Source organism: Sus scrofa, chromosome X, assembly GCF_054392235.1.
Source record: "Sus scrofa isolate SSC_HxYL_T2T_F1_AM1 chromosome X, Sscrofa_HxYL_maternal_Yorkshire_Landrace_v2.0, whole genome shotgun sequence".
In the NCBI taxonomy this organism is placed as follows: domain Eukaryota; kingdom Metazoa; phylum Chordata; class Mammalia; order Artiodactyla; family Suidae; genus Sus; species Sus scrofa.
This window is the reverse complement of record NC_139401.1, coordinates 59,880,941-59,893,796: the sequence shown is the minus strand read 5'-3', so window position 1 is coordinate 59,893,796 and position 12,856 is coordinate 59,880,941. Positions and strand designations below refer to the sequence as shown.

General features: G+C 39.0%; 1 pseudogene; it reads left to right on the top strand.

Moving 5' to 3' along the window:
* Window positions 1–542: 542 nt before the first annotated feature.
* Window positions 543–1,465, top strand: LOC110257677 (ATP synthase mitochondrial F1 complex assembly factor 1 pseudogene; annotated as a pseudogene).
* Window positions 1,466–12,856: the final 11,391 nt, after the last annotated feature.

Here is a 12,856-nt window from a genome sequence, read left to right as displayed (position 1 = left end):
GATACCCAAAGCCAACTACAGATTCCATACAATGTCTATAAAACTTCCAATGTTTTTTTCATAGAAAATAGAAAAAATAATTCTAAAATTTGTATGTAACAACATTTATGAATAGCCAAAGCAATAATGTGAAAGCAAAACAAAAATGGAGGCATTCCACTACCTGATTTCCAGCTATAATACAAAAGCTAGAGTAATTAAAACAATGTGATGCTGACATAATAATAGATACATGGAGCAATGCAACAGAGTAAAGAGACCATAATTAAACCTCCACATATATTGTCAACTAATATTTGAATTGGGAGCCAAGAACATCTGATGGAGAAAGGAGAGTCTCTTCAACAAATGGTGTTGGTAAAAGTGATTTACACTTGCAGAAAAATGAAATTAGATCAGTTCCAAAAATTACGCAGTTAACAAAAATTGGCTTGACATGGATCAAAGACTTAAAAATGACTGATGCTGTAGGCAAGAGCTGCGGACCCGGAGGGTGATGCGTGTGGGTCGCAGGCCTAGGCCAACGCGCCGAGGAGGAGGAGGAGGTGGAGGTAGGGGTGGCCATGGCTGCCATGGTGGTGGCGGCAGGGTTGTGCTAGACCGGCAGTCCTGCAGGTGGCCGGCCTCTACCAAGGCCTGTGAGTGTTGCGCAGCCGCGTCCTGGGCCTGAGTTGGTGTCACCCACGCAGCTGCTTGTATTCCCAGTGCGCCAGGACTCCAGCCGCCTGGCGGTGGGGGGATGGCTTTGATGGCAGCGGAGTCCTGGCCAACCCTTTCTATTACCTCTACCGCGACAACATCCAGCAAGTGCGCAGGTCTGACCCAGCGGCTTCTGGGTCCCATGTGGAAGCAGCCAGTGGAAGAGAAGACAGACACACTGGGAAAACAGCCTATGAGTAGAGGATTTGCCAAAGACAAGACTCTCAGTTCAATCATTAACATTGAGATTGTGGAAGACAAAACTGCAGAAGAAATAAAACAGATATGGCAGCAGTATGCAGCAAAAAGATACAGTCTATGCAGTTATTCCTAAAGAGAAATTTGATTTGATCTGGAACCAGGCTCAGTCCTGTCCAACATTTCTGCGTGTACTACCAAGAAGAGAAGATTATGAGTTTTTTGTTGGATAACGGACAGGTACTGAACTGCACTTAACTGCACTTATTAATATTCAGATCCGAGGGGAAGCTGCAGCCAGTCAGCTGATTTTATAACTTAAGGAAAAAAAGGGCATAGTGCTGATTACAGCAGAATTGGAGTCCACATTTCTGAATGTTGCTGAGCACAGTGCATTGCCAGCTGAGTTCAGCTCTTCTGTGCCATTGATCAGAAAGAGACCTATGGGTTACTGGAGACCTTTAACTTCAGACCAAATGAATTCAAATGCATGTCTGTCATCACCGAATTGGAGCAAAATGGACTTGGAACAAAATGGAAATCTGCTAAGAACCAGGATAAGACTTAGACCTGTAAGATCAGCTTATAGAATCTGCTCATCCCTGGATAGTCCTGAGCCTACCCCACACTTGAACTCTCCCAAGCTCAGCATATACAATGAGAAGTCTCTAGTAAGTTGTTCTGTGTGCTTATTGCAAGAAGCGACATGGAGGTGAGCCCTATTACTTGATATTCAGGAATGAAGGTACCCAAACATTCTGATAATTATCTTCAAGCATACTTGAAGTTTCCTTTTTAAATGTTTGAGGTCTAAGCAGACACAGCCAAGGATCCACAAGATGGTTGACTTGATTGTACTCAGTGTAATAATGCATTTGTATTCTGGCCATTTTGACTACATAGCTGCCAGTTGATTAGATCCTCATGTTTATAAACTGTGACATGCTAATAAGCTTGAAGACCTTCTATAGTTATATATGGGCTTTACATACTTTTCCCACCTGGCTGACCAGAGGCATACCCTAATTTTAGACTCTAGTATAACTAGATACTGCCATCTGTATTAAGGCTTCATCTAGATGCCCCCAGAGTTGCCTTTAGTGTAGTTTGTTTGGAATATCAGTAGATTTCAGATATAGTTAAACACACAGGTACAGTGCATACATATTTTAACCCATAGTTTATGGCATCTGCTTCTCTAACTTTGCCTGTTGGAATTTGTCTATTGGAGGGGCTGAATTAGTGTGGTGTAAATATATCAACACTTGTAAAGAGAGGATCACTCCAGATTTGTATTTTTTAAAATAACTCTATACTGTGCCAGTATTATAGAAAAAGTGGGTAGAAGCAGATGTTCTTATATTGGGTATGGGGAAAATGTAGCAATAAAATAAAGTCTGGCTTACAATATTTGTTACACTAAATAGTGAAGTCTAGGCTATGCCTGTAGGGTCAGTGCTGGGGGCCAATTTCATCAAAACTCATCTTTGGACTCAGTAGTTGCTTGAAATGCCAAAAATGAGAAAGAAGCTCTCCAGCACTGGAAACTCAGGTTTGGTTTGTAGTGTCAGTTTTGCGGCTCCAAGCTCAGTGTCAGAGAGTGTGGTGGTTACAAGCCAGCCTTCTGAATTCGAAGTACACAGTATTGTTGTCAACATCTTTATTATGCCTTTCCTTCTCTTCCTCTAAAATGCTTCACTTTGCTGCTCTCGATTCTGATCTGGTGAATGCCACTGAACATGGTGAGTGGGAACATAACCTGGATTTGCAGTTGTGTGTGTTTTCTTTATTACAATGTCCCCAAATTCTTTAAATGGGATTGGATTTCCCATTATTTCCTGAGTTATGTCTATTTTGTTGTACTTCTGAGGGGCTATGTGTAGAGAGACAGATATTGTTTAACCTGGAAAATTTCTGGTCTTTCACAACTTCTCTAGAGGTTAAGCTGTTTCTTAGTGCAGATTCAAGCCTCTGGTCCTGACAGTTCACTTTTTTGAGAAAATTGCGTCTAGATGTTTTGAGTCCAGGAATTTTTAAATATTTGGTGAGGTTACTTTCATGGATATGTTTGCTTTTTCCTCTAGATGTACCCAGTCTTTAGCCATAATACATTTCATGACACCTCCACCAGGGAGTTTCCTGGTGGTCTAGCAGTTAGGATTTGACGCTTTCACCTCTGCTGCCCAAGTTCAATCCATGGTCTGGGAACTGAGATCCCACATCAAACTGCTGTATGTGATGGCAAAAGAAAAAAAAAACAAACACAACAAACAAACAACACCTCCACCAGAGGAAGAGAAAATAATGGGAAAAGAAATCAGAACTGGCTACTCATTTTATTGTTCCTCCCGGCTTTGCCCTAAATCACTACTCACCAGAGAAGGGAGCGTTACATTGGACATGATCAAAGTACCATCTGGCTGTTCTTTATATGTACCTAGTAAGATCTGGCAAAGAACTAAAAGAAAATCATAACATTGATCAGTGCCCTGGTGCAACAGTGGACCGGCTTTAGTGTTAAGTGAACCTGGGTTCAGTGTTGGGATTCACTAGCTCTTTAATGTTGAACAAGCTACTTAAACTCTCTAATTTTGTTTCTTCATCTGGAAAATGGGGATAATAATATCTACCTCATAGGACTACTGTGAGAATTAAATTAATTTATATAGAGACTATCATAGAGCTTAATAACTGTTAACTCCCTTCCTCTTCTCTACTTCCCCTGCCTCTCACTAAAGGCCAACAGAAATGAGATGTGAAGATCATTTCTCATTCCAGTTTTCATAGCAAACCTTATCTCACAGCTTCTCAAAACTTTAAATTGTGATACAATTACCTAGAGCAATTTAGAATTCAGAATGCCAGGCCCAAAGCCCACCTGGCGAATACTGGGAATCTTACTTTTTAATTTGTTCTCCAGATTCTGATGTAGATAATTAGCCAGCCACACTTTGAGAACAATTGCCTTATCTATTCTTCACAAAAAATACCCATTAGCCAGGTCTGTCTTTCCTGTGTACTTTAATCATAGAATCAAGTTCCTCTGCTCTTTGTCTCCCACAGTGGCCCCTCTGCATACTCTGTATTATATTTATTTATGTATGTATATTTTTCCCCATAAGACTGTGAGCTCCTTGAGGGCCAGGGTTTATCTCCATTCCCAGTACCAAAGACATGGCCTGAAACATAGAAGATACTCCGTTTTCTGTTGAATAAATAAATGACATTGATTTTAGCCAAAACATTAAAAAAAGACTGATGCTATAAAACTCCTAGAAGAAAACATAGGAAAGAAGCCCCTCAGTATTGGTCTTGGCAGTGATTTTTTAAAATATGGTGCCAAATGAATTAACAACAAAAGAAAAAAGACAACTAGTGGGACCACATCAAACTTAAAAGCTTCCGCACTACCAAAGAAACAGCCTATGGAATGGAAGGGAATATTTGCAAACCATATGTCAGATAAGGGGTTGATATTCAAAATTTGTAAATAACTCGTATAACTCAACAACAAACAAAAGTAAAAACAAGCACTTTGATTTTTATGATGGACATATGACCTAGACATTTTTTTCCAAATAATATATTCAAATGGTGAAAAGCATATTTAAGTTTGCTCAACATCACTATTCATTAGGGAAATGCAAATCAAAACCCCCAATGATACCACCTCACATCTGTCAGAATGCCTGTAATTGAAAAGACAAGCAATAGCAAGCAGCTAGGATGTGGAGAAAAGGTAACCCCTTTGCACTGTTGATGGGACTGAAAACTGGTTCCAACACTATGATGAAGAGTATGGAAGTTCCTCAAAGAATTAAAAACAGAACTACCATATGGTCTAGCAATCCCAATTCTGAGTATATATCCAAAGGACATGAAAATAGTCTATGGAAGAAATATAGGCATTTCCATGTTAATTGTAGCATTATTCACAAGAGCCAAGATATGAAGACAAACTGTGTCCATCAATGGATGATGAATAGATAAGGAAAATATGGTTATATATTAGATATGGATATATGTAGATGGCTTTTGAAGAAAATATGCCATGTGAGATAGATCATAAAAAGACAAATATTGTATGAAGTCCCTTATATGTGAAATCTAAAAAAAAATCTGCACTAAAAAAAAAACAACCAAACAAAACCAGAATGGAGTGTCAGTTACCAGGGGCTTGAACTGGGGAAATGGGAGAGACATTATATAAGGGTGCATACTTGCAAATAGTAAAAAATAATTCCCGGAGATAGAATACATTGTATCATGATTACAGATGACAGATTTGTATTATAAACATTAATCTGGCTAAGAGGGTAGAACTTAATTGTTCCCACCACTAGGACAAATTATATGTCATGATAGAGGTGTAAGGTACAATGGTGATCATACTGCAATATAAAAGTATCTAATAAACACAATGTGCACCTTAAACTTACACAATATTAACATCAAATATATCTAAATAAAAATGAAATTACCAGAAAATAAAAAATTCAGACCAGTATCTTTATTGAATATAAATTGAATATTTTTGCTTTTATTTCTGTTGCTTTGGGAGACTGACCTGAGAAAAAATTTGTAAGATTGATGTCAGAGTAAGCTTTGCTCATGTTCTCTTCCAGGAGTTTGATGGTGTCTTGGCTTATATTTAAGTCTTTCATCCATTCTGAGTTTATGTTCGTGCATGGACTGAGGGTGTGCTCTAGTTTCATTGATTTGCAGGCAGCTGCCCAGGTTTCCCAGCAATACTTGCTGAACAGACTGTCTTTTTCCCATTTGATGTTCTAGCCTCCTTTGTCAAAGATTAATTGACCACAGGTGTCTGGGTTTATTTATGCATTCCCTATTCTGTCCCATTTGTCTGTCTGTCTGTTTTGGTACCAGTACCACAATGTCTTGGTGACTGTGGCTTTGTAATATTTCTTGAGGTCTGAGAGAGTCGTGCCTCCTGCTTGGTTTTTGTTTCTCAGGATTGTTTTGGCAATTCTGGGTCTTTTGTGGTTCCATATGAATTTTTGGAGTGTTTGCTCTCGTTCTGTGAAAAAAATGTCATGGGTAATTTGATAGGGATTGCATTGAATCTTTGGGTTAGTATGGCCACTTTTTTTTCTTATTTTATTATTTAATTTTTTTTCCGCTGTACAGCATGGGGATCGAGTTATTCCTACATGCATACATTTTTTCCCCAACCATTTGTTCTGTTGCAACATGAGTATCTAGACATAGTTCTCAATGCTATTCAGCAAAATCTCCTTGTAAATCCATTCCAAGTTGTATCCAATAACCCCAAGCTCCTGATCCCTCCCTCTTCCTCCCTCCCCCCTGGGCAGCCACAAGTCTATTCTCCAAGTGCATGATTTTCTTTTCTGAGGAGATGTTCATTTGTGCTGGATATTAGATTCCAGTTATAAGTGATATCATATGGTATTTGTCTTTGTTTTTTTGGCTCATTTCACTCAGTATGAGAGTCTCCAGTTCCATCCATGTTGCTGCAAATGGCATTATGTCATTCCTTTTTATGGCTGACATAAAAAGGAATGACATAAGTGTATATATACATAAGTGTATATATAAGTGTGTATATATACCACTTCTTCCAAATCCAATCCTCTGTCGATGGACATTTGGGTTGTTTCCATGTCCTGGCTATTGTGAAGAGTGCTGCAATGAACATGCGGGTGCATGTGTCTCTTTTAAGTAGAGTTTTGTCTGGATAGATGACCAAGAGTGGGATTGCGGGGTCATATGGAAGTTCTTTGTATAGATTTCTAAGGTATCTCCAAACCGTTCTCCATAGTGGCTGTACCAGTTTACATTCCCACCAACAGTGCAGGAGGGTTCCCTTTTCTCCACAGCCCCTCCAGCACTTGTTATTTGTGGATTTATGAATGATGGCCATTCTGACTGGTGTGAGGTGGTATCTCATGGTAGTTTTGATTTGCATTTCTCTTATAATCAGCGATACTAAGCATTTTCTCATGTGCTTGCTAGCCATCTGTATATCCTCCTTGGAGAACAGTCTATTCAGGTCTTTTGCCCATCTTTCCATTGGTCAATTGGCTTTTTTGCTGTTGAGTTGTATATGTTGCTTATATATTCTAGAGATTAAGCCCTTGTTGGTTGCATCATTTGAAACTGTTTTCTCCCATTCTGTAAGTTGTCTTTTTGTTTTCTTTTGGGTTTCCTTTGCTGTGCAAAAGCTTTTCAGTTTGATGAGGTCCCATGGCTTTATTTTTGCTCTTATTTCTGTTGTTTTGTGAGACTGACCTGAGAAAATATTCATGATGTTGATGTCAGAGAGTGTTTGGCCTATGTTTTCTTCTAGGAGTTTGATGGTGTCTTGTCGTATATTTAAGACTTTCAGCCATTTGGAGTTTATTTTTGTGCATGGTGTGAGGGTGTGTTCTCGTTTCATTGCTTTGCAGGCAGCTGTCCAGGTTTCCCAGCAGTGCTTGCTGAATAGACTTTCTTCTTCCCATTTTATGTTCTTGCCTCCTTTGTCAAAGATTAGTTGACCATAGGTGTCAGGGTTTATTTTTGGGTTCTCTCTTCTGTTCCGTTGGTCTGTCTGTCTGTTTTGATACCAGTACCAGCCTGTTTTGATGACTGTGGCTTTGTAATATTTTTTGAAGTCTGGGAGAGTTATGCCCCCTGCTTGGTTTTTGTTTCTCAGGACTGCATTGGCACTTCTGGGTCTTTTGTGGTTCCATATAAATGTTTGGATTGTTTGTTCTAGTTCTTTGAAAAATGTCCTGGGTAATCTGATAGGGATTTCATTAAATGTGTAGATTGCTTTGAGTAGCATGGCCATTTTTACAATATTGATTTTTCCAATCCATGAACATGGAAAATCTTTCCATTTCTCTATATCTTCTTTGATTACTTTGATTAAAGTTTTCTAGTTCTCGGTATATAAGTCCTTTACCTCCTTGGTCATGTGTATTCTGAGGTATTTGATTTTGTGAGGTGCAATTTTAAAAGGTATTGTATTTTTGCATTGCTTTTCTAATATTACATTTTTGGTATACAGAAATGTGACAGATTTCTGAATGTTAATCTTATATCCTGCTACTATTCTGAATTTATTAATCAGTTCAAGTAGTTTTGGGGTTGAGTCCTTAGGGTTTTCTATGTATAGTATCATGTCATATGTACACAGTGACAGGTTTAGCTCTTTTCTTCCTATATGGATGCCTTTTATTTCTTTTGCTTGTCTATTGCTGTGGCTAGGACTTCCAAAACTATGTTGAGTAGCAGTGGTGAGAGTGGGCATCTCTGTCTTTTTCCAGAATTGAGTGAGAATCCTTTCACCTTTTCTCCATTGAGTATGATATTTGCTGCGGCTTTGTCATAAATGGCGTTGATCATGTTAAGAAATGTTCTCTCTATACCCATTTTGGCATAGTTTTGATCATGAATGGATGTTGGACTTTGTCAGATGCTCTTTTTCCATCTGTAGAGATGATCATATGGTTTTTGACTTTTCTTTTGTTAAAGTGGTGTATTACGTAGATTGATTTGCGTATGTTGAACCATCCTTGTGAACCTGGGATGAACCCTACCTGGTCATGGTTTATGATCTTTTGGATATGTTGTTGGATTTGGTTGGCTAAGATTTTATCAAGAATTTTTGCATCTATATTCACCAAGGATATGTTGTTGGATTCGGTTGGCTGAGATTTTATCAAGAATTTTTGCATCTATATTCACCAAGGATATTTGCCGATAGTTTTCTTTTTTGGTGGTATCTTTGTCTGGTTTTGGAATTAGGGTAAAGGTGGCATCATATAATATCTTTGGAAGTGTTCCATCTTCTTCAACCTTTTGAAAGAGTTTAAGGAGGATGGGCACCAGTTCCTCCTTATATGTTTGATGGAATTCGCCTGTGAAGCCATCTGATCCTGGACTTTTATTTGTAGGGAGTGTTTTTATGACCTCTTCAATTTCATTTCTAGTGATCGGTCTGTTCAGTTGGTCGGTTTCTTCTTGATTCAGTTTTGGCAGGCTGTAAGATTCTAGAAAATTATCTGTTTCTTCCAGATTGTCAAACTTGTTGGCATATAGTTGTTCATAGTATTCTCTTATGGTTTTTTGTATTTCTGCAGTATCTGTTGTTATGTCACGTTTTTCACTTATAATTTTGGTTATTTGGGTTCTTTCTCTCCTCTTCTTAGTGAGTCTAGCCAGGGTTTTGTCAATTTTGTTCACCTTTTCAAAGAACCAGCTCTTGGTTTTATTAATTTTCTCTATTGTTTTTTGAATCTCTATTTTATTGATTTCCTCTTTGATCTTTATGATTTCCTTCCTTCTGCTGACTTTAGGTCTTTTTTGTTCTTCTTTTTCTAATTCGTTTAGGTGGAGGGTTAAGTGGTCAATTTGAGATATTTCTTCTTTTTTGAGGAAGACCTGTATTGAATTTCCCTCTGAGCACAGCTTTTGCACTGTCCCATAGATTTTGAGATGTTGTGTCTTCATTATCGTTTGTGTGAAGGTATTTTTTAATTTCCTTCTTGATTTCCTCATTGACCCATTGTTTCGTTAGTAGCATGTAGTTGAGTGTCCATGTAGTAGGTTTTTTCTCAGTTCTTTTCCTGTGGTTGATTTCAAGTTTCATACCATTGTGGTCAGAGAAGAATCTTGAAATAATTTCTATCCTTTCAAATTTGTTGAGGTTAGCTTTATGTTCCAATATGTGCTCAATTCTTGAGAATATTCCATGTGCACTTGAGAAGGTGTATTCTGATTTTTTTGGATGTAGTGTCCTGAAGATGTCAATTAAGTCTAACTTTTCTAATGTTTCCTTTAGGATCTCCGTTGCTTTATTGGTTTTCTGTCTAGAGGATCTGTCCATTGATGTGAGGGGGGTAGTAAAGTCTCCTACTATGATTGTATTCCCATCACTTTCTCCCTTTATGTCTGTTAATATTTGTTGTATGTATCTGGGTGCTCCTGTATTTGGGGCATATATGTTGACGATAGTAACAGCCTCTCCTTGGATGGATCCCTTAATCATGAAATAGTGTCATTCTTTGTCTTTCTTTACGTCTTTTGTTTTAAAATCTATTTTGTCTGATATGAGCGTTGCAACTCCTGCTTTTCTGTCATGTCTATTAGAGTGAAATATTTTTTCCCACCCCTTCACGTTCAATCTATATGTGTCCTTTGTCCTAAGGTGAGTTTCTTGTAGGCAGCATATTGAAGGTTTTTGCCTTTTTATCCACTCAGCCATTCTGTGTCTTTTGATTGGGGCATTCAGTCCATTGACATTTAAGGTGATAATTGATAGATGATTATTTATTGCCATTTTGAACCTCGTGTTCCAGTTGATTCTATGGTTCTCCATTCTTCCTTTCTTTTTTTGGTTGGATGGTCTCCAGTTATTTTCTGCTTGAGTTTTTTTTTTCATTTTTTGAGAATGCAATGATTGGTTTTGTTTTGTGCTTGCCCTGTTTTTTAATTATGCTAACCCCTTCCTATAATGTGTTTTACCCTGATGGTCCTGTAGGTTCAAACCATTCATTACTATACTAAAATTAAGGAGAGAAACAAACAAAAATTTTTTAACAAAAAGTCTATTAATTTCCTTACTTCTCTTGTCCACATTTTTTGATTTTGATGACTCTTTTTTTCCTTTTAATTTTATTTGGTTTTGAACATGTTTATGATTAAATCTGTATGCTAGCTTATTTGAGTGACTGCTCTCTGATTGTGATTTCCTCAATCATCCTTTCTTTTTTGTTTAGAGAAGCCCTTTCAATATTTCTTTTAGCCTGGGTTTTGTATTGCTGTATTCTTTTAGCTTTTGTTTGTTGGAAAAAATTTTTATTTCCCCTTCTATTTTAAATGATATTCTTGCTGGATAGAGTATTCTAGGTTGCATATTTTTTCCTTTTAGCACTTTAAATATCTCTTGCCATTCCCTCCTGGCCTGTAGTATTTCTGTAGAGAAATCAGCTGATAAGCTTATGGGGGTTCCTTTGTAGGTAACATTCTGCTTTTCTCTTGCTGCCTTGAGGATCCTCTCTTTATCACTAACTTTTGCCATTTTTATGATAATGTGTCTTGGTGTGGGTCTATTTGGGTTCAGTGTGTTTGGGGCCCTCTGTGCTTCTTGTATCTTGAGCTCAGTATCCTTTAGATTTGGGAAGTTTCCAGCCATAATTTCTTCAAGTATATTTTCCATCCCCTTATCTTTTTCTACTCCTTCTGGAATTCCTATTATGCATAGATTGGCCCACTTTATATTATCCCATAGGCCTCTTATGTTGCTTTCATGTTTTTTCATTTGATTTTCTGTCTGCTGACCTGATTGGGTGATTTCAATTATTCTATCATCCATATCCCTTATTTGTTCTGCTGCATTATTCATTCTGGTTTTTACTGCCCTTAGTTCAGTTGGTATCTCTGCCAATGAATTTTCTAGTTTTTCTCGGCTCCTCCTTATATTTTCTAGTTCCTTTCTGAGGGTGTCTGCATTACTGTTCATATCTTCTCTGAATTCCTTCAGTATTTTCACTATTTCCCTTTTGATCTCCAAGTCCGTCAGGCTGCAGAGGTCTGTTTCATTTTTGACTGCTTTAGGTGAGTTCTCCTGTTGGTTTGACTGGGGGTGGTTTCTCAGCTTCTTCATCTTGCTTGTTGTTTTCTTTTATTGGTGGAGTTGTACTCCCCGTGGCTGGGCAGTGTTTGCTTTGGCACTGATATGAAATGTTTCCCAAGGGCTGGCATTGTTGGGTGGTCTTCTTTGAGGCAGCATGGCTTTTTATGAGGGTGGGCGGGGCTGACAAGGTCTCTCTGAGGCAAAGGAGGACTTCCTGAGGGCAGACAGGACTGGGAGGTCTGCACTGAGATGGAAACAGATTTCATGTGGCCAGGCAGAGTTTGATCTAGTGTTTTTGGGCTGTGGGGCTCTTCCAGGTGGCTGGTACTGCTGGACAGCTGCTCCACAGGAGTGCAGCACCCCCCAAGGGTGGGAGCAGCTAGCTGGCCTGCTGAGAACCCAGAGACTTTTCCCCAGGGCAGCTGAAGTGGGAGGACCGCCTGGGTATGGAGGCAGATGTTGCAAGGCCAGGACAAGCTTGTTCTGGCTTTTCTGGGCTGTAGTCCTTTTCCAGGGGGCTGGTGGTGCTGGGGGCAGGCAGGCCAGGGCAGGGAATGCCCCTGTGGTGGTCAGCTTCCTGCAAATGGTGAGGCCAGCCCTCTGGGATGTCAGGCAGTTTCAGGTCCAGTGCACGAGCATGGGGTAGGGGGAGGAGGGATGCACAGCTTTCTGATAGCTCGTGGGCAAGTGAGCTCGCTGTGGTGTGGGGGATTATTCTATGGTGGCTCACTCCTCCTCTACCCTCCCCAACACTGGCGCCTTGTCTCTCCTGCAGATCCAGCTCTTCTTCCAGGTTCCCTCTGATGTGGCTTTCTGCTCCCCAGCCCTTAGTGTATTGCTCCCTCCACCCAGGACATAGTCTCCTACTATGATTATATTCCCATCAATTTCTCCTTTTACGTCTGTTACTATTTATTGTATGTATCTGGGTGTATAATTAAAAATAAAAAATAAACCAATGGGACCTAATCAAACTGTCAAATTTTTCACAGGAAAGGAAACCAAAAAGAAAACAAAAAGATGACTTACAGAATGGAAAATAGTTTCAAACAATGCAAGTGACAGGGGATTAATCTCAAGAATATACAAACATCTTATAGAACTCCATGGCAAAAAAATCCATGAACCCAATTGAAAAATGGGCACAAGTCCTGAATAGACATTTTTACAAGAAAGATATACAGATGGCCAACAAGCACATGAAAAATGTTGAATATCCCTGATTATTAGAGAAATGCAAATCAAAACTACCATGAGATACTACCTCACACCAATCAGAATGGCCATCATTAAGAAGTCCTCCTCCTCTCCCCTCCCCAACAGTAGTGCCTTGCATCTCCTGTGGGCCTGTACCTT